Source organism: Dermacentor silvarum, chromosome 10 (assembly GCF_013339745.2).
Source record: "Dermacentor silvarum isolate Dsil-2018 chromosome 10, BIME_Dsil_1.4, whole genome shotgun sequence".
Classification (NCBI taxonomy): domain Eukaryota; kingdom Metazoa; phylum Arthropoda; class Arachnida; order Ixodida; family Ixodidae; genus Dermacentor; species Dermacentor silvarum.
Genome location: NC_051163.1, coordinates 149,932,667 through 149,953,105, shown reverse-complemented (window position 1 = coordinate 149,953,105; position 20,439 = coordinate 149,932,667). Strand labels below are relative to the sequence as shown.

The following is a 20,439-nucleotide window of genomic DNA, read 5'->3' as shown; positions in this document are numbered from 1 at the left end:
AGCACTATTTTAAGAGCGTACTATGCGCAATCGGCCTCGGCACCCACAGGGAAAGTACGTTGAATATGCCGCGGAGCGCATCTCTGCCCCAGTCCAGTTCGCTTGCAGTGCCCTCGTACAATTTTTCCTCAAACAGCGCCTCAGCGGGAGAGCGCCGTTCGGCCCACTCGACCATTGTCTAACACCATTCTATGTCTAGTACACTCTAATTCGAACCATAGATACAGCGCCTAGAATATTCTAGGCACTGTACCATAGACTTTCTCACTGTATTGACCCTTTTCGCGGACCAGTTTGCTCTAGAGGAACAAGATAGCGCCTTCGGCGGCGTGTAATACGTTGCTTCAGCGAATGCGCACATATACTAAACCACTACTGCTTCTGCCCTGCTACTTTTCGATCAGCTGTCGGAAATGCAAGTGGGTGTTCGCTAATGCACTGTGCCAATTCATGCTGCAAAATGTGTAACGATAAGGGGAAGACGTGTGCAGTTGTAAACTGCAAAAATAGTGATTTGCATATTAAAGAATGGAATCAACCTGTGTCGCCGCTGCTACATAAGGACTGCCTGTGTTGCTGGCCCTTCGCGATGCACGGCGTTCCTTGAGGATAAAATAAGATAATTCATCCGCCAGCGCTGTATAGCCAACCTCCAAAGAAAGGACAACTCCGCAACATTGGCACTCAAACAGAGTGAGTACCGCTGGTTACAGAAGGAAGTAACGCCACTTACTGGCATAGTAAGTTTCTCGTATGTCGTTTACACACATCTACCCATACTCGCACACAAAATTACACCCACCCTATCGCCAACGTATCAATAATAAGTGAATGGGCGCACACTTGAATCAATGTGCCGAAGCATGAGTGAGTGTGACTACACTGACAAGACACGAATGTTGGATGCTGAATGTTTCGTGACGGTCCACAGAGTAAGCAAGGGACTAGCGATAGTGCGCCTTTGCTACAAACTACCACAAAGCACAGAATATTTACATTCCAAGCTTTGTGCGCAGCAAGAACAAATCCATCGCAGCATAGCACACCCGCGAGCGATTAGGCTGAAAATAAACAATCACATAGTGGCCGCACCGGGGAACTTTACTGAGTCAGAAACATGACAAGCCGCTGCTATAAAATGTTTGCCAAATAAAGAACGAGCATAGTGATCCTGATTTAATTCATAAGCGGAAAGTTTGGAAAGGTTGGAATACATTTGTAGCCCCGCTTTTAGTACAAGCACCGTATACGCTGCTCGCACCGTTTGGACAAAGCGTAATGAGCTCCGAAAGCACTTACATGACCTCTAAAGCTGTGGCCAAAGCTTCGTGTCGTCCATACTGTCGCCGTCTGTGATATGCGTTGAAACGGAGTTTTGCGGCGCCACACAGGCGCCATGCGCTTGCATTGTAAACACAGAGGCAATGGAGGCAGCTGAGGCAAGCAATGGACGCGCCACCACGTGATCAAACATGGCAGCGCCCACGGGAGCGTCGGGAGTGAGAAACTCTATGATTCGGACAACTATAGTTGGCAGACTGTGTCTGTGGGAGACCTATATTGTTATGCTAGTCATATGAAGATGCAACGTCGACAACGCGAATGTCGCAGCAACTGCGCTTGTGTACGCATTTATTGATGCTCAAATTGAGCCAAAACATGCTTCCTTAGTTAAAATGCACAATTTCCTGCCCTTGCCAGCCGTCCACAACGAGTTTTAGGTGTTGTCGATGTCGTTCAGTGCAGCTTCTTTGGCCTAACGCAGCGTATACGAGTTCATCCGCAACCAATGGACCTGAAATAAGTAGGATAAGCAAGTATGTCAAACGAAATGGCTTTTATAGTTCGGTTCTGTGCATACCAACTTGAAGTGAACCACTCGACCTTAGCATAGTACGATGCCCATACAAACAGTGGGAAGCGGCGACATGGCGCAGTGCTAACTCCGCGGTACACCGTCTTTATTTTATGGGTACATATCGCCCTTCTTGATCGAAGGATGTCGGTCGTACTCGCCGGCGCTTCCGTGAACGAAGTGCAACTACGCAGACATGGCAGATCTGTCTGTAGTGTTATGCCGCCATATTTATTAGCTTGATTTCTATACACGCCCTGTCAATGAGCGCTTCCCACTCTGCACCCTCCCCACTCTGCACAAAGAACTTTCCAGAGGCCAGGAAATAGCCCTCTGACTAATTCAAACGAACACCTTTCCGTCGCCAGCCATTATGGCCAGCTACTTAGAAATTTCCCCTCGGTGCTCTCTCTGTCGCGAATTATCCACCTTTAATTACATCATGATTACATGAATTACATCCACCTTTAATTACAATGATTTGTAAGCCTCCGCTTACAAATCAACTCCAGTGTCCATCGCATCGAGGAGACCGACTTCTACACCTGCATCACGAGCTCCGACCTTCGGAGCCAGCTACAGGCGATCAAGGGGGACTGCGAGGTTGCAGGGGGTCTTGGACTCCCAGTCCCGACGTGGGTGACGCCTAATTTAGGCAGGTCGCTAGTCGACTCTACCCCCAGGAAAAACTAAAGTTCTTCTGTCTGTCTGCTCATATGCTTACTCGTCTTAATGTGATACAACACTTCTGATATGCGCATGAGAAGTGTTCGTGTACATATGTTTTGAGCATTTCGTCATTATTGCGTGTCAGCGGTGCACGGTTTCTATGCTTGAAGCGGGCAGCAAGCGGTGGCCCTACACGTGCCGATGTAAACAAATGCGCCGTTGTTGTGTTGCATAAATACTCTGCGCACAGCATCAGTCCTTGAAAGAGCTATGGTCCCTTTGGTCAAAACTGAGCTGTAAAAGCAGTTTTTATCATCCTATTGGCGTAGTACGTGCAATGCAGGTCTCACAGTGGCAAATGCATGAACTCGGCTGCTACGATGCGGGAAACCTCTGCTGAACGGAATCGACCCCACAGATTTAACTTGATGTGGGCGGCTGGCGAGCACTCATGTTCATGCATTTAAACTTCCAAAGCATGTTTGCATTTATACTGAGTACGACTAAACATGAAGAATAGGAATTAGGGTGCGATGTATTCGTTCAGAGGCACATATCGCACGGTGACTGGTTTTGTCGGCGTAGCTATGATAATTCCCCTAGAATAATTATCATAGATATTTTCTTAGGCAATTTCTTGCTTGAAAGTTCTGTATGTTCCCAGTGCTGATTTCGTCTGCACCCCTGTTTTCCACAGACCCCTCTCTGTTTCTTTGACCTTTTTCTTAACCGCTGTTTCCTGGTTTGCACCCCTCCTGCAGTCCAAATATTTGATTGACAATTTTCTGGTCAGCTTCCTCCATTTTGTGTCTTCATTCCTCATGTACAAATAACTGAAAACTCTCCTTGCCCACCGCTTTTCCTCTCAATCGCTCCTCAAATTCTATCTTGCTGCTAACTTTTCTGCCCTCGAATGACGTCCATCCCATGTCACGCCGTACATCCTGATTTGTTATATTTCCGTGTGCTCCCAAAGCAAGCCTACCCACTTTCGCTGGTTAATTTCCAGCCTTGCTCGAACCGCTGATCTCAGACACAGGACCGCATTGCCGAAAGTCAAACTAGGGACCATCACACCTTTCCAAATCCCTCTCATGTACCACTTTCTACCTATTCTACCTATTGTAATTCCACAGTGCCCTATTTTTCGTCACAGGTGCATTCCTGCTACCATTAGTCGTTACATATTTTTCATGTTCCGTTAGGTATTCAGCCCCATTGTTTATCCACACTCCAAGATATTTGTACTTCTCCACTACCTCCAGCGTAACCTCCTGTATCCTATGTTCGCTGCCCTGATTATCATTAAAAATCATGACTGCCAATTTTTCTTTACTAAACTTCAAACCTAAGCTATCTCCTTCTTTACCACAAATGTCCATTAATTCCTGCAAGTCTTCCTTGTTGTCAGCCATATTAGTACAATGTCATCCGCGTACATTATTCCTGGTAATGATTCTCCTTGCTTGAAAAAGCAAAGGTTGAAGCCAAGTCTGCTCCTCTCAAATGTTTTCTCTAATCCTTGTAAATACAGCATGAACAACAAAGGTGACAGAGGGCACCCCTGCCTAAGCCACTGCTGTATCTCTATAGGCTCAGATACCTTTTTTTCCCTATTTTATAATTAAGCACCTTTAATTGTTACTTTTATAGATAATTTTTAAAAGATTACTTCCATCTTCCACATCTGGAGTGCCCAGTATGTCCCACAAATCCTTTTGGATTACACTGTCATAGGCTCCCTTAATATCCAGAAATGTGAGCCGTAGGCGCCTGTGTTCCTTTTCTGCTATTTCAATACAGTGCGTCAATGAGAACAGATTATCTTCTAACCTCCTTTGTTTCCGGAACCCATTTTGTAGTTCCCCCAGCACCTTCTTGCCCTCCACCCATGCCTGCAGTCTCTCCTTTATAATCTGCATCACCACCCTGTAAACCACTGACGTCACTGTTATGGGACGGTAGTTGTTTATGTCGGCTTTGTCCGCCTTTCCCTTATATATCATGCTCATCCTGCTTAGTCCCCACCTGTCGGGGGCTTTACCGTCCATTATCCTTTTGCTCACTGCCTCTCTTAATGCTTTCTTAGATTTTGGGCCCAATGTTTTTATTAACTAGATTGGGATGCCATCAGGACCTGTCGACGTGCTACTAGGAACCCTCTTCTCTGCCCTTTCCCACCCGCTTTGTTCAAGTGGAGCCACTACACTAACCGGTCTATCCTCACCTGATTGAGCACATGCTACGTTTCATTCTTTAAATTTTTCGATCATCATTGTTCTTATATGTTCCATTGCTTCATCTCCTTCTAGCCAAACACCTTCAGCTGTAACTACAAACCCCTGCTCTAGGCTAGTCTTATTACTCAAGGAGTTGAGATGTTTCCAAAATTTCTTCGCTGCTTTTCTATTCTTTCTGTTTACTTCTGACAGCCATTGGGTCCCCTTTCTTCTAATCATCTCATTGATCAAATGGGATATGCTTCCCTTCTACAGTTCAAGGAGTTCTTACCCCATTTTTTGTCTACATCAGCTTCTGTTCACCCCTCTGCTTTGAATATCTGTGTTCCCTGGGTGCTTCCTGACATTTCCCTATGGCCTTCTTAACCTCCTCATCCCACAAGCTCTTGGGTTTACGTCTTCTGTTCCCTTTGGGCCTGATTCGTACCTCAGCAAGATCTAGCTCAAATAGCCCTGTTCAATTTGCATATGTCCATTCTGTTTTAGTATCATCTGAAATTACTTCCTAATTTGTTGGGTTGCTATTTCCAGCTCCTTTTCCGAGTAAATTATCCCACCTGGTTGTTCATCTTGCCTCCTACCTACCTTCATTTTTCTTTTAAAACTCAGCTTGATACGTGAGCGCTGCTAGAGTTACTGTATATGCTCCCTACGGGAGCCGTAGGGAGCATGTACAGTAACTCTAAGCGTTGCCGGCCGCCGCGCCACCTGGCCTTCGCGGAATGAAGGAGCAAGCACACTTGGCAGCTAAGTTAGCCACAGTAGCTGAGCTGCGCCTTATCCTTCATTCAAGAGGAGTGGCTTTGCTGTTTAACACGTATGTGTCGGTGGGCAAGATGGGGAACCAGTATGCCCAACTCTGCTCCCGTAGGGAGCATATACAGTATTTCTAATGCAAAATAAGTAGCGCCATGTTTGGAAGTTTGCCGCCGTCCTCCTTCCCTGCGCTTTCTCACGACGCTAGGCCCTCCCATTGGACGAGCGCCGTCACATGCTCGCGCGGGCTTGTTTCTTGCTTGTTTATTGCGTCCGCCACTATCCCGGTTCCAAACATTGCGAGCGGCATGTGCAGGTACCGCGTTTCGTGCCTCCTCTGTGCTTATCTAACGTAGTTCTGTGTTCGCGAAGCCCGTGTTCCTCTGCTACCTTCAGGCGCAGTACACGTGAAATTGATGGCAAGCGACTCTTCCGGATTCCATCTGCGTAGCGAGGCGCGGAGGAAGGTTTGGCTTCAGAGAATCAGATATGCCCCTCAACTTCGTTTGTCGACAGGTCATAACTTTGCGGTTAATCCCTTTGTCGCTATCAGTCCCCTGCGATGTCGTGCTAGCAGGTGCAAGGGAATTAACCGCGACGTCATGACATATCGACAAAAGAAGCCATTGGCCTCCTTGGAGGGGCATTTGTTGCTGCATTTTTTGTTGTATGTGACTAAATGTAGGAACAGCGTAGGAGAACTGGTGGGCATGGCGTAAAGTCATCTGAGTAATGTCAAGTCTTCCACCAAACGCTAATTCGCTTGGATGAAAAAAAATATATATAGTGGTTCCACATTTGATATAACTGCGGGGATCATTATTTTGACAGCTTCCTCCTTCACTTTATACTTCGCTTTATATGACAGATCGTGTGTTGCGGATGCACTCATTGACATTTGAAAACGAACAATCCCTCGGAAGAACTGCCCTCGGTCAATTCTAGAGTAAGCTAATTCGTGCGTTGCTTTGTCAGTGGCCAGTTGGAAGTTTAATCATTGTTCGTACTCTGCATGCGTTCGTTTTCATAAGATATTGGATAAAATAAGGGGCGCTGAATTTCTCCCACCCACGTGCAACACATGCAACCGCCGAAATGATCCCCAGTAGCAGCCTTGCACACACCTATGAGAGAACTGTTGCCGCGCATCTCAAGTTCACAAAATGAACGAAAAAAATTTTTTTAAAAATGTATGGAGCTGTGTAAGATGCCCTGCAAGTGAGCGAATCCACTGGAGCCTTTTTATGGCCGGACCGCTGCCGCCAATTGATTGGTAGCTCACAAGTCAGTAAAACCTGTACGACAACTACCTATATCCTGCTCGTTGATCATTTGCTCACGCAGCCTTGTCATAGCGTTAAAGGCCATAACATGTTGGCCACTGGCCGACGAGGGACTGAAGCTGCTTAAGCGGGGAGGCAACGGCGGTAGATAACCAACGCCGAGAGCGGCGTGGCACAGTGTCTGAGCGCTAATAGCAGAGACACCCAAGCACAACAACATTTAGACGCACTTGATGTTTCGGCAGCCAGTCATAATATCATGTGAAAAAATTGCATTCAAAATACGACCCATACGTAGCGACAGCGTTTGATCCGAAGAGCGTCTGCTAGTTCAGCACATGGCGTAGGGGGAGCCACGGTCGAGTGAACGGCGGTTCAGGAAGAGGAGAGAGGAGATGGCGCTCCTTTTTATGCAAAAGGCGGACCTCACCGTTACTAGATTACTTTGCATATCTAGTGACGTTGCTAGACCTGGCGTGGCCTTTTAGTCTACGGCATTGGGCTGCTGAAGTAGAGGTTGTGTGTTTCATCTCTGCCTCGGTGGCCTCATTCCGATGAGAGTCGAATGAAAAAATGTTTGTGTTCTTGAATTTATGTAAAATTTAAAAATCTCCAGGTGTTCAAAACTAACTTGTAGTCCTCCACTATGGTGTGTCTTGTAATTAAATTGTGGTTTTGGTTCATAATTCCTCAGAATGTCTTCCGGGAAGCACCAACTCTCTTCTGGGCTATTTTCTGCGTCATGGTCGTTTCTTCAGACCACAAAGAGTGTATCGTCTTCGAAACTGTTGGCTGCCCCCCTGACCGACCATGTTTCCAAACGACAACGGAGCACATCTGGTGAACTGCATGGTGGAACTTGTCTGATCTACGTTCTTGTTCTCTGTAATGTACCGTCCCGTGCTTGCTGCTAATGTCTTTCGTATGTCAATATCTTTCATGAGGATGCGCTGAATTGTATTATTGTCACGTAACGTTTGATTGCAACACTGCTGTCATCTGACCTTTGTGGTACTCTTTTCCTACTTTACATGCACGGTCATTTCGTCTGGGGCCATTTCATTCGTGGCAGTTTCATCCGGGGTCATTTTTTCTAGAACAATCCAAGTAGGCTGCTGTTCAGTTGAATGATAGTTTTGGTATCAACTGCCATTCAACTCAATGGCAACGACAGTGCCTGTGTAACAGAGGCATCAGCCTGCGCATATTGTTGGAAAGAGGGTGAGAGGAAGAGTTTTGCAGCACTGTGGGAAAGCTGGTGGGGTTCCCGAAGGCCAGAAAGTTTGAGAACCCTTGGACTATACAGTCTAACACACGTGCAGTGAAATTTTAGCAAGAATATTTGGAAGCGGTTTTTACTCTATAGTGTGACACTCATTAAGAATAACTTATGTGCTAATTGAAAGGGTTTTTCTTTATTTCAGGATCAGCACGTCACTTGCTGCTTATAGAACTGCAGAAATGTTTTTGAAATCAGTTCTGCTTGTGTCACTCGGATGCTGAATATGTATTTAAAGGCGTTTCTGGAAGGTCAGGGCCTGTTATCACAAATATTTTACTTGGATCATTCTTGTTTCTGCCATTTGGGCACCCGCTAATCTCAGTAGCGATCGGTATGGTAATTAGACGATCGCCCAGGGGATGGCACTCAGACAGCCTTTAAAAGCAGTTTTGGGAATATCGGCGAATATTTAGCTACTGTATGTTGATTGTTAAGTTGGTGATCGTACAAGAGCACATTCACACTATATATATATTCTTTTTTTCGGTGACCATGCTTAATATCAATGTTTGTTGCATATTTACGTACAAAATATAATTTTCTTTCGGGTTTTTAAATGTGCCATTATTAAAGGAATAATGATTATATCACTAGCAATGCTTTACACCAGGATTTAGTTAGCCATGCACCATCAGAATCGGAGGACGCTTAAGCTTCGCCTTTAAGAGTGGAACACGATAGAAATTTAAAGATGCCTGGCTGCTTATCAGGCTTTTTTCCTGTATATTCAAATTACAATCCGACGCTACTATGTCTTTAGATTGTAGTTAAGTCGTGCTTTACGATTTTTCTGGTAGATTTTACTTTGAGAAATTACATTTTTGTTCACTAAACCCTTGCGCCACGCGGTGGGCCTGCGTGGTCGAAGTGGTTCCCGATGAATTTCTCTGCCAGAGCCACGGACACCGATGCTTATGCAGACACCAACACTGATGCCAGAATTTCTGCGACCCGGGTCCCTTAACGCTCTCGCATGAAAATATAGCTGATGTGGTCTTGAACTGTTTCAATGAAGGTGGCCCCTTAGTTATTTACATCACAAAGCTTTGCCAAAATGGTGGTATCTGTTGATGGGAGGAGTTGAGAGGCAGCAATTTCAAATTGAAATTTCTGGTTAAAATGTTTGCTGGGAGCCGAGTTTCTTAGTGCGTATAACCATATTGTGCCATCTACTCTCATTTACATATATAAACTGACAGCTGTTGGGTGACCGAGTCATGGGACCTTTAAACATATGCTGTATTTCACATTCATGTAGCAGCACTTACAAGTGAATATATCTATTCACTTGTTTTATGCCGAGTGCAGTTTGGTTCTAAAAACTACTAGATGGCACTGTTATGTATATTCAAGCAAAGCTGAACTTCTTTTCAATGGTGGTGCTCTCACTTGCTTCTCAAATGGTCAAAAATGTTATCTTTGTGATGTTTCATGAGGGCTTTTGTATGGCTTGTATTGTTCTGAATATGCAGTGCTGCCAGCTGTGGAAAACTCTTCCTAGATCTAGGGACTTTATGCATTCTTTAGAAAAAAAAGGGAAATTTGGCCTAATCTATGGAAATTTCATGCTGTGACATTGAAATGGTGAAGCTGCTGATGTAAGTCGATTTTGATTTCAGTAACTTGGATATTACTTTCACATTAGCATGTGAACCGACTCTTTATCGTAGAGCAGCATAGTGAACGCATCTCGCCCAGTAAATAACAGTTTGTTGATGTCCTGTGCCCTTTAACGAAGCACTGCTACTGAGATTTTACCGTTTGTACCTCTATATGGGCTGTCAATGTATATGCACTCTAAATTAAATATTCATCTAACTGGTGAATTAAACTGATGCAGTAACAGCAAACTAAGGGGCATAGGCAGAATTTGGCATGAGCAGACATAGTACGCATGGCGCAGAGCACGACAATGCAGTTGTGGTGCTAGGCAGCCAAGTGCACATGCGTATACTAAAGATTACCACGAGCCACCCTAGGCAGGGCAGCCTTGGCTAGAGTCGCAGTGGTCACGTTCTTGTGCAAGTTTTGCTTTTGAAGAAACGTCAAGATTAGCTGCGTATATTGCGCATTGCTGTAAATTACGTGTAATCACATAAGTTTGGTGGCGCTACGTCAGTACTTGTCATTAAAAAAAAATATTCACATCTTTTACATCGGTGTTGATAGGTGTGCACTGTTTTGGCACACATACATTCTGTAAGGGAGGTCCAGGGCTCATCGTCCTGTTAACATAACTTGCACTGCGACATCTTCTTAGCTTAAGCCCAGTGACTACATTATTTGATTGCACTGATCTGAGAAGTTCCTAGTTTCCTCATACATTAGAGTTCCTGATAGTATGAGAGGAACTTGATACCACTGTCTGAGAATTTTTAGAGGGTGCTGCGACTTCATAGCTACGCTGGGATAAAGGAGGTCTGGCATTTCTTTATACGGCTCTGCTAAGAAAGTGGTCATGGCTGTCCAAAAAAAAAAAAAAAGGTTTTACAAGTGCTGGTTCTCCTAAAATACACATTGCCTTTTTGTTTGCTCATCCGTGATATAACAAGTAAGCAATAAAATGCATGCTTGAGACTGGGGCGCCATATGTGCAAACTCTCTTCTTCCTGCGAATTTATCAAGTTTGCATTTTTTTTTTCTGCAGCTTTTGATAAATTGTGGAGCCTGGGAAGTTGTTCCAGCTAAGTGTGTTTTGCATGAGTGAATAATTGTTTATAATACATAAATGTGACCACATTGTATTGGTTATTGTTGCACTTTGTCTTTAGCCTCAGTAAGTTGATTGATGCAAAAGGAAAAAAGTTTGTGTGGGTGTGCTGTTTGCATTCATGCTGGCTTTAGCAGTGATGCTGGCTTTAACAGTGATCTCTGTGTTGTTACAGATGCGTCGATTCCTCCTACTGTGCATTCAAGATGATGCGTGCTTTGGACTTCATCAGGAATTCATCTCAGTGAACTTCTCCGAAAGCATCCATCTGGTTGTCCTGTTACATGACATAGCAGTTTGAGTTATTGATTTAACACTGTGATGGTGATGTGACTGTGTTTGCATCAAGTGAAATATCCATTCTACCTTCTGCCCTGTTGGTCTCGGAATGATGAAAGAAATGAACAGGTTCTATTGCAGTCACCAAGTTGCAATCATTGGGGTAAATAAAAAAGGACACTGCAATGTAATGGTAGAGAATGTAGTTTCATCAAGGTCCCCTATGGCACAGTATTGCACCTGTCTTCACAGATCTGCTAACACAGTGCATGAGGGTGTGGAAGTGTCGCAGAGAGAAACTAATTTGTAGATAAGTCATCTCCAGCACTCTGCAGCAGAGTTTGCTTTCACAACATCAAGGAAAACATTATAGCAAGAAATTTTTACAGTGCCACTTACAAAGAAGCATTCCTTTCCTTAACCCTTTGTTTCCCACGGACATTGCACATAGTGTACGTAACCAAAACTGATATTTTTAGGCTGTTCTTGCTCAAAGTATTCGCAACAAAGAAAAAATGCACAAAAATGTATACACATTTTACAGAAGTTTTGTTACTGCCATATATGTGGCACTCAGGAATGAGAAAGTGAAAATAATAAAACAGATCTTGATTTTTGGCGGCTCTTAGGAAGTGTGGAAAACTTCACAGGACTTGATCTTTTCAATATCTACACACAAATAGACCGAGCATTTCTTGCAAAAGAATCGGGTGTGCCTTTTGTATGAGCTCAACTTGCACATGGGGGCATTTTTTTTTTAGCCACTTTCACTGGCCATTGGCCAACATTGTCATGCCTCACAGACAGCTCTACGTGGTGAGCTCTTTTTGATACTATGGCGTTACCTGAGGCACTTTGTCTCTGGTGAAGATGCCGCTGAAGGAACCATGGCAGGTGAAAGATCAGTACACTCATTGTTGGATTCAGGCATGCCTTCTAGCGAGTATTGACACTGGAAAGACACGACTGCAATTTTCTTGTTTCTAAATCTGTTTTACTGAATAGTGAGGAACTCTATCATGTCATGATCAGCAAGCTTCAGAAACATATTCAAAGTGCTTCTTACTTTTTCCAAGCCATCTGCTGGCCTCAGAATTATCTTTCCTTTACTGCAGTTGATGTTGATGTCCTTTTTCATCCAGTGCCATATTTTTTTTTTCTGCTTGTTCATCTGAGTAGATGTTACCTGCATTTCTTGCTCAGTCTGTGTAGCTTTCGCTGTCACTGAGCGACAGTCTTTGCAACAGAGTGTACTCTTCGTCACAATCAGTTCCCTCCACACTTTCCTCGTCACTTCCACTTGGATATTCAGACTCAAAGAGAATTGCTTGGATTTGCTCCTCTGTAAGACGCTGCCTGCATAGTCCACAAATTTTTTTATTTTTTCAGACGTCAACGTAAACTAAACTAATGGCAAGCCACAAGCGCGAAAGGTATTTGACGGCAAACAAATGAAAAAGACAAAACTGCAGAGCCCTAGCTCAGCGTTACACTTACCGTCGTTTATCCGCAAAACGGGACCTCATGGTCCTTGGGGCACAAACGTGTATGCAAGCCAAAACTATACAAAAAGTAAGCAACAACCAGTGATACCATAATAAAACTATGTAGGCATGTTCCGCAGACTTTGTAGAAGGTGATGTCGGTGTTTTGAACTTTACGTTACAAGAAATATACACCGAGAAGCAAGAAAAATCCGCACACTCAGTCTTTGCGGCCGCACGTGGAAGCCATGTTTTGAAAACAACAAACGCCCTTCTGTGGTCGTGGATGGAAGCATCAACATCCACATTTGTGGCAGCTAGGAATTAGGGGTTATGCAATCGAATTTTCTAGATAAAATAATTTCGACAACATTGCCCCAAACGTGGTACCTGGAATACCAAGGGTTAATGCAAAGAGATGTGGCTGCATTCTCTTCCACCATCAAACATGGTGCCAGGCTCTCCTCTAGGAATGTGTTTCGTTTTTGTTTTCCTATATATTTTGTATAATTTAATGTTCACTTCTTTTATGTATTCTTTCATATGTTTATATCTGAGTTGGTGCTCTTTCCGTGCTGCATGGTATAAATACTGTGATGCCTAAATAGTATGTAATACTCATCTAAAAGGTGAGTGCATTGTGCAGTATTACACCTACAAAGTACTTGACTGTTTAAGCAAATCAAAGTCACTTGCTAATTGTGACCGCTATGTATCGCCAGCCTGGAGGTTTTATCCATTCAGGATAGTGAATTATGCATTGTGAGATAGATGTTTATTCAGGTGTCTATATGTGGCAGTGTCTGTTACAGAAGCACTAATTGGTAAATAGGTCATCTTCAGCACCGTGTACTAGTTGCATTTTGTTTTCATTGAAACTCTTGTGAAACAATTGTGAAAAAAAGTTTACACTGCACTAATACAGACAAAGAATCCTTTATTGCAGAGGCATGGAAAGTTTGGCGAGTTGGTACGGTAACATATTTCTAGTTTATTGTGAGAAGGTACACAAACGGAGACTGGCACTCGTCCTATCTGCTTCAAGTCTTCATCGGCGTCCCTTGGTGCTAGAAACTAGAAATCCTTTGTTGTGTGCACAGAAATGTGGTTCTATTCTCCTCCATCAGCAAACTTGGTGCCATTCTAAATTATATAAATGCTGTGTTTATTATTTTCTTCCTTTCATTTCTTGTTCATTTTCTTTCATAATTTCTTGCACCAATATTCGTATTTAATTTTATATGCTTCATGCGTTCAATATCAGTTAATGCATGTTGTGCTGCATTCTGCAAGTCCTATGCAAGAAAACATGTAATGCTTAGTTTAATATCCGAGTGCAAAATTTAGTGCGACCTATACAAAGTAATTTGACTATTTAGGCAAGACATCAAAATTGCATGCCAAGTCCGACCTTTATTATTGCCAGCTGCAACTGGTGTGAGAAATGTGTTTCATCAGGGTACTGTTGCCATAACAATAAAGTGTGTGTTGTTATAGTATGTGTGTTAGGTTGTCACGTATATTGCCTACAATTGTGGTAATCTTATTTGATTGCCAGGTCTAGCACTTTAGTCGAAGGAAGTGTTTTCATTTGCATCACCTTCCCATGTTGCCTGTGACTTTGCAGGTTCCTTGCCTTTGGGGTCCCAAGAGAAGTACCGATCGCTTGTGTGTCCGAATGGCTTGCAGCATTTCTGCGAGCTCTGCCCTTACAAGACCAAGAAAAAGGCAACCATGATCGCTCACCTGCGCACACACTCAGGGGAACGTCCATTCAAGTGCCACTTCTGCCCAAAAGTGTTCACCCAAAATTCCATCCTCAAGCAACATGTGTACAGCCACACAGGAGAGCGCCCCCACCAGTGCCACCTGTGCCCTGAAGCATTCATTCAGAGTTGCCACCTGACACGCCATCTGCGTTACCACACGGGAGAGCGTTGCTTTTCCTGTGTGCACTGCAGTGCATCCTTTTCACGAAAGCGCCATCTGTCCAATCACATGTCCTGGCATGCAGGGAAGAAGTCCTAAAGGTCAGGGGCTTGCAGTTTATTTTGTAGATCACTCAGTTTGTTTGTTGCAGTAGGTCAGCTCTAAACTGCATCCAGAGGTTTCTGGGTACATCAACTACAAAGTTTCTTGTAGTGTTACCTAGAGGATAGTTGACTCCACTGTCTATGAGAATTTCTTAAAAACTGCCTTCATGCGAGTTCACTGCTATGCCAGCTTATTAGAGGTTTGGCTTATCTTAAGCGTGGACTGGCCTAAAATGTGTTTACGACTGTGGAAATAAGTTTCTTGAAATTACACATAATATACGAAGTTGGCAAAAAAAAAAAACAGAATCAAACATTTGAGACCAGGGCAAAGTAGTATGTGCCACTGCGCAGTTATGGTTCTTGCAAGCTTATCAGTTCATCTGTGGCACAGTTCACATTTGTTTTAATTGTGCTTCCTAGCTCAAGTGCTTATAGTTGAATGATTCATTTACGAACTTATTTACAAATGAATGTAGAGCAACATGAAAAACTCCCGATACAGCTTTCTGTTGCTCAGTACGTACTACATAAAAGTTTTTTTTCGAGCGTGAAAGAAGCCCGAGAATACATGCAAAGTGCCTCGAGGGACCAGTCGCGCCGCAATTCTGCGTGTATTCGTGGGCTCCTTTCGCACTCGGAAAAACACATTTATGTAGCACGTATTGAGCAACAGAAACTGTATCGGGGGGGTTTTCATGTTGCTCTACAATTTTCTCAACACTTTGACAATTAGGACAGTACTTCTCGAGTTGGATAATTAATTACAATTTGTGAATTAAATCACAGTAACGAAAAAATTACTGGCGTCTACTACAGTGTACCAAAAACAATACGCACTAGGTTTGCATCACGTAACGCCGTTCCTCTTTTTTTTAATCGTGCTGCTTGATAGCTGGGACACCCTGTATAACGCTGTAGTCATGGGCGACTTCAGTGCAAGAGTGGGGAAAAAGCAGGTTTGTGAGCAAGCAATTGGCAACTACAGCATCGATTCTAGGAATGCAAGAGGAGAGATGTTAGTAGAATTTGCGGAAAGGAATAGGATCCGAAAAACGAATACCTTCTTCAGGAAGTGTAGCAACAGAACGTGGACCTGGAGAAGCCCTAATGGAGGAACAAGGAGTGGAATAGATTTCGTATTCTTTGCCGATCCAAGCATAGTGCAGGATGTAGAAGTGTTAGTAGGTAAGGAAATGTGCAGTGGCCATAGGTTAGTGAGGTCTAGAATTCATCTCAATTTGAAGAGAGAAAGAGGTAAATTAGTCAAGAGGAAACAGGCCAGCCTAGATGCAGTAAGGGTAAAAGCAGACCAATTCAGGATGGTGCTCGCCAAGGAGGTTTAAATAAATCTGCTGGAGCGGAGGTCGCCTATACCTACCAATGGGCGGCGGTGAAGCTGCGCCACGCGTGTGGTGGCCATCTCTCCATATGCAAGAAACGGGAGCCGCAGCGCATCCGCTGCGCTGACTGCGTCTCCCCCACCGTGTAATTTAACGGTTATGGCGAGCACTTAGAGGGAAGTAGTCAATAACTCGAAGTCTAATGGCAGATAACAATGCAATAACTTTATTTTGTTTCTTTTGGCGTTCTCCTTGCAAGCATAAACACCGGTGAAGGGTCTGTATCACTGGTCTTTAAAAATAATCAGCCTCGTAAGAGCACAGCTCACTTTATTGGCACTCATTTCCCTGTTTTTTCTTTCGTCACGTGATTGAGTCTGATTCTTATGTAGAGTTCGGCCACTTCACCATGGTGATGTTTGGTGCAGCGCCATCAAATGTCAGTGAAACATCAACACCTATTGACGTTAGCTTTTCAATATACTGCACTGGTCTTTAGATATAATCAGCCTCGTAAGAGCAGACCTCACTTTATTGGCACTCATTTCCCTGTTTTTTCTTTCGTCACGTGATGGAGTCTGATTCTTATGTAGCGTTCGGCCACTTCGCCATGGTGATGTTTGGTGCAGCGCCATCAAATGTCAGTGAAACTTCAACACCTATTGACGTTAGCTTTTCAATATACTGTTTCGTTAGCTCGGCTCTCTCTCCTCCTGTCAAGAAATCAATTTAAAAATACCCGTGGCAACTTAATTCGCAAGATCAAGCCAAGGCGCATATACACAGGTGCATTCTTGGTTTCAGGCACACTGTCTTCATGCGTTCCACGCCCAATGTCCACATATCCAACCACTTCGTAGCCCACAAGCTCAACATGTTTCCTGATTGACATGTCATCGACGATCAAAGTACAGTCCGTGCGGCAGTGGACAAGTTTTTTTCTAGAAAGACATTGACTGAGCTGTGAAGCCAGGATCCCCGTTGATGGAACTGTACCATTCTCGTATAGTGCGCTCTGCTGGCAGTGCTCCATTAAACTTCGAGCGTACCTACATAATTATTAACTGACGGAGCATAGAAGTGCAGCGTTAACGCAAATGCACGCAGCTCAGATGGGTATGTGCCTTTGTGATCTATTCCTGCCCTGTTGAGGAGTGGCTGTATATAAGCAGAAAAGGCTGCAGTGAACACCTCCATGCCCTCCTCAGACATGAGCTTTTGGTCCTTGATATGCCTTATTATCTCGTGAGCAGTCTCGTTCTTTTTGGTCAATCTCCGCTTCCTCTGCTGCAGAATTTTGATCTTCTTGAGCCTTGTTATCTCCTCTTAAGAAACATGAAGTACTTATTTGTAATGCTGCTTTGTAGGTGATGCAACTGCCACATCTTCAACAACTTTGTCAACTTCAACACCTCTCTCGACTGGAGTACTCCGAGGCCTCAGTGGTGGTCGCTTTCTTTTCAGCTGGAACGAGAATTGCACAGTTTAAAACTACTGACTTTACTCACGGCATTGCGTAAAGCAACCACAAATATAAGAACAGAAAAGGCACAAATGTAAGACAAAACTGCTGCTTGTATACTGCCTAAACGATGCTACTTAACACCTCGTAGGTTTGAGCAAACCTATTAATTAAGACAACACAGCAACCAATTACAAAATCTATGGGGTCAGCTATTTAATTTCAGCGAATAGCAAACAGTGCGTTCTTTTCCTATTCACGCTCCGCACTGGTGATGTCAATTAGTACAAGAATGTGTACTAACTGGCTTTTGCAGGTGGTTTGGAAATGCGTCAAACACAGTCGGACAACTTCCGGGTTGCAGCCGTATCGTCTGCCCGGTCCGGTCGAAACAACCTGGCGTGAAGTTCCTCGAACACATGTGATCGCCGTCTTCTTGCTTCCAGCCTTCACACCGAACATCCTGCTTCCACGTGCTTCGCACATTTGGGTCCTTCGGAAACCTGTTTGGAAAAAACAATCACCGTCAGATGTGGAATTGCCGACAGATTGCGAGCTGTCAGCATGTGTTGCGACAGGCAGAGAAGTTTTCATGAACTTCAAAATGTGCTACTTACAAGTGAAACCTAATCCCAGAGTCCTTTTTCGCTCGATTTGTGCAGCCGTACGCAGTGCACGATGTCATTACAACGTCCGGATGCCACTACACCGACTACACACTGCGGCTGCCGTGGCAGAAGGAGTGCTTTCTGCCAATGCCAACATGGCGGCGCGCGGCTTCAGCTCAGGGGCGTCCCCTTTGCTCCAGCAAGTTTTATTTAAACCTCCTTGGTGCTCACAAACATATTTAAAACAGCGCCAAAAAACACGGACAAGAAAGAATAAGGGACGAGCGCTTACTGCCAACAACACCTTTATTGAAGCCTGCGCAAATATATACAATTCGCAATAGGCAGAGAACAAAAAAGGTGAAAGGGAAGGCGAGCCACTGCGAGTAGAGCTGCTTCCCCCGAATGCGAAAGGGTAGTTCTGGAGTGTGTTGAAGCACTTCCATTGGGAACCTCTGGTCCCTGTCGACCCAAGGTATCAACCGTCGTCGAATCGCTGCAGATTAGTGACTGTTAGTCGTGTCAGACAAAGAAGGCGGCTTTGTTGTATGCCACTCTCAGCAATATCACCTTTCCGCAGAATCCGCTCTCAAAGAAAATTTCAAAGTTGCCGATGGGTTCAATCCTTCCAAGACCGAGAAGTTCGCCATAGGCAGGAGGGAAGAATCCGGTCTAGAAAAGTTGTCTAGTGCGATGAAGCGCTCCAAGGAAATGTGCCTTTCCGCCTTTTTTACTGTTAAAACTCACAAAATTGGCAACCCGTGCAGAGTCATGGTTTCGGAGGTGGGCACTTGGCAGAAGTGCCTCGGGTCCTACCTTTTGGAAGGTCTTAGGCAACTTCCGATAAATGACCCGTTTTTAGTACGCAACTCGACAGAGGTGACCAGTTCTTGAAGGAGTCAAGCATCAAAAGAGCACAGGCATTCTCGGTAGACATCAAGGACTTGTATTATTCCCTTGCACAAGATGACCTCTTCGCCGTTGAGAAAGAAGGCATAGAAACGATAGGCGAAGTCCGGTTCCAGAACGCAGTTGGCACCAACGTCACCAATTTCCTGGACTTGCTGCAGGTTTACCTAAGATCCACCGTTGTAGTGCATAATGAAGAGTACTATGTGCAAAAGAACGGCATATGCATAGGCTCTCGCATTGCGCCAATAATGAGTGATTTATTGTTGGCGCACTATGATAGTCTCCTCCAGGAACAACTCAGCACAAGAGGGCCTGTGAAAGTGTTTCGTCATGTTGATGATTTTCTGGTGATCCTCCTTGCCCTCCCTAATGAAGCTACAGCCCTGTTCGACCAAGTTTTTGAAAAATTCAGGAGCATCTATCGAGGTTTGACGTTCACAAGGGAATTGCCTGAAAACGGCAAAATCCGCTTCCTTGACCTTGCACTACACCTCCAGGAGGGGCATACTTGTTGGATGTATGCCCCGCGTTCAAAAAAGCACCTCCTCCCCTACACATCCAACCATTCAAAAGTGGTGAAGCGCTCCATCGCCCTAGGGGCCCTTAGAAATGCTGTCGTTAGCTCTTGCCCTCTCTTGATGTCCAGCAGCTTCTCCAATCAAGTCCAGCGGCTTAAGGCAAGTGGCTACCCTGCACAACTGCTGTCATCCTTGACGGAAGCTTTATTGCAAGAGGTTCATTCCCCCAGGGAACAGCGTGCAGTGGTTGAGGATTTAACCAAGACTGTTGCGATCCTGTATATACATGGTGTGTCCCATCGCATCAAGAAAGCCGCAGGGCGGGCTGGTGTAAAGGTGGTGTTTTAACAAGTTGGGAAGGCTGTGCAAAAAAAGTCGACGATAGCCGGCGAACACCTGGACTGTGCAATAAGCGACATGTCGCCAAGCCTGTAGATTGCAATACCAATGTAGTGTATTCAATTCCCACCTCTTGTGGCTGCACTTACATAGGGCAAACGGGACGTTGTATTAATGATCATTTGCATGAGAATGCGTACTGTGTCAAGATTAAGACTGGCAGTAATCTTGCTGTTCATTGTGCAAAGTGTGGGTGTTCACCACTCCTAGATAACACACGTGTGTTAAGAAGGTACAGCGATCAGATGGCCAGGGAAATTTTTTAGGCCTTTTCTATGTGTCAGTTAGGAGCCACCTGTGTAAGTGCCCCATCTATAGCTCTCTGCGTTAAGGAACTTAAGTTCCTCAGGAGTTAATCACCTTGGCCTGTGCCCGCCATGTGTATTATTAAATTTGTATTTTGTAGTGTTTTTGACGCATGCGCAGCAGGAGTTGACTGACGATGACTCGCCTTCCCTTTCACCTTTTTTGTTCTCTTTCTGCCTGTTGCGAATTGTATGTATTTGCACAAGCTTCAATAAAGGTGTTGGCAGTCAGCGCTCGTCCCTTGTTCCTTCTTGTCCGTGTTTTTTGGCGCTGTTTTAAATATGTATGATCAGTACCAAC

At 44.4% G+C, this 20,439-nt stretch overlaps 1 long non-coding RNA gene across 1 annotated transcript in view; it reads left to right on the top strand.

Moving 5' to 3' along the window:
* The window catches only part of LOC119431068 (uncharacterized), a 109,441-nt gene extending 89,295 nt beyond the window's left edge, over positions 1 to 20,146 (top strand). Inside the window, exon 4 of the long non-coding RNA XR_007463936.1 lies at positions 17,713 to 20,146. This is a non-coding gene — a long non-coding RNA (uncharacterized LOC119431068). The remainder of the gene's footprint in view (positions 1 to 17,712) is intronic.
* Positions 20,147 to 20,439: the final 293 nt, after the last annotated feature.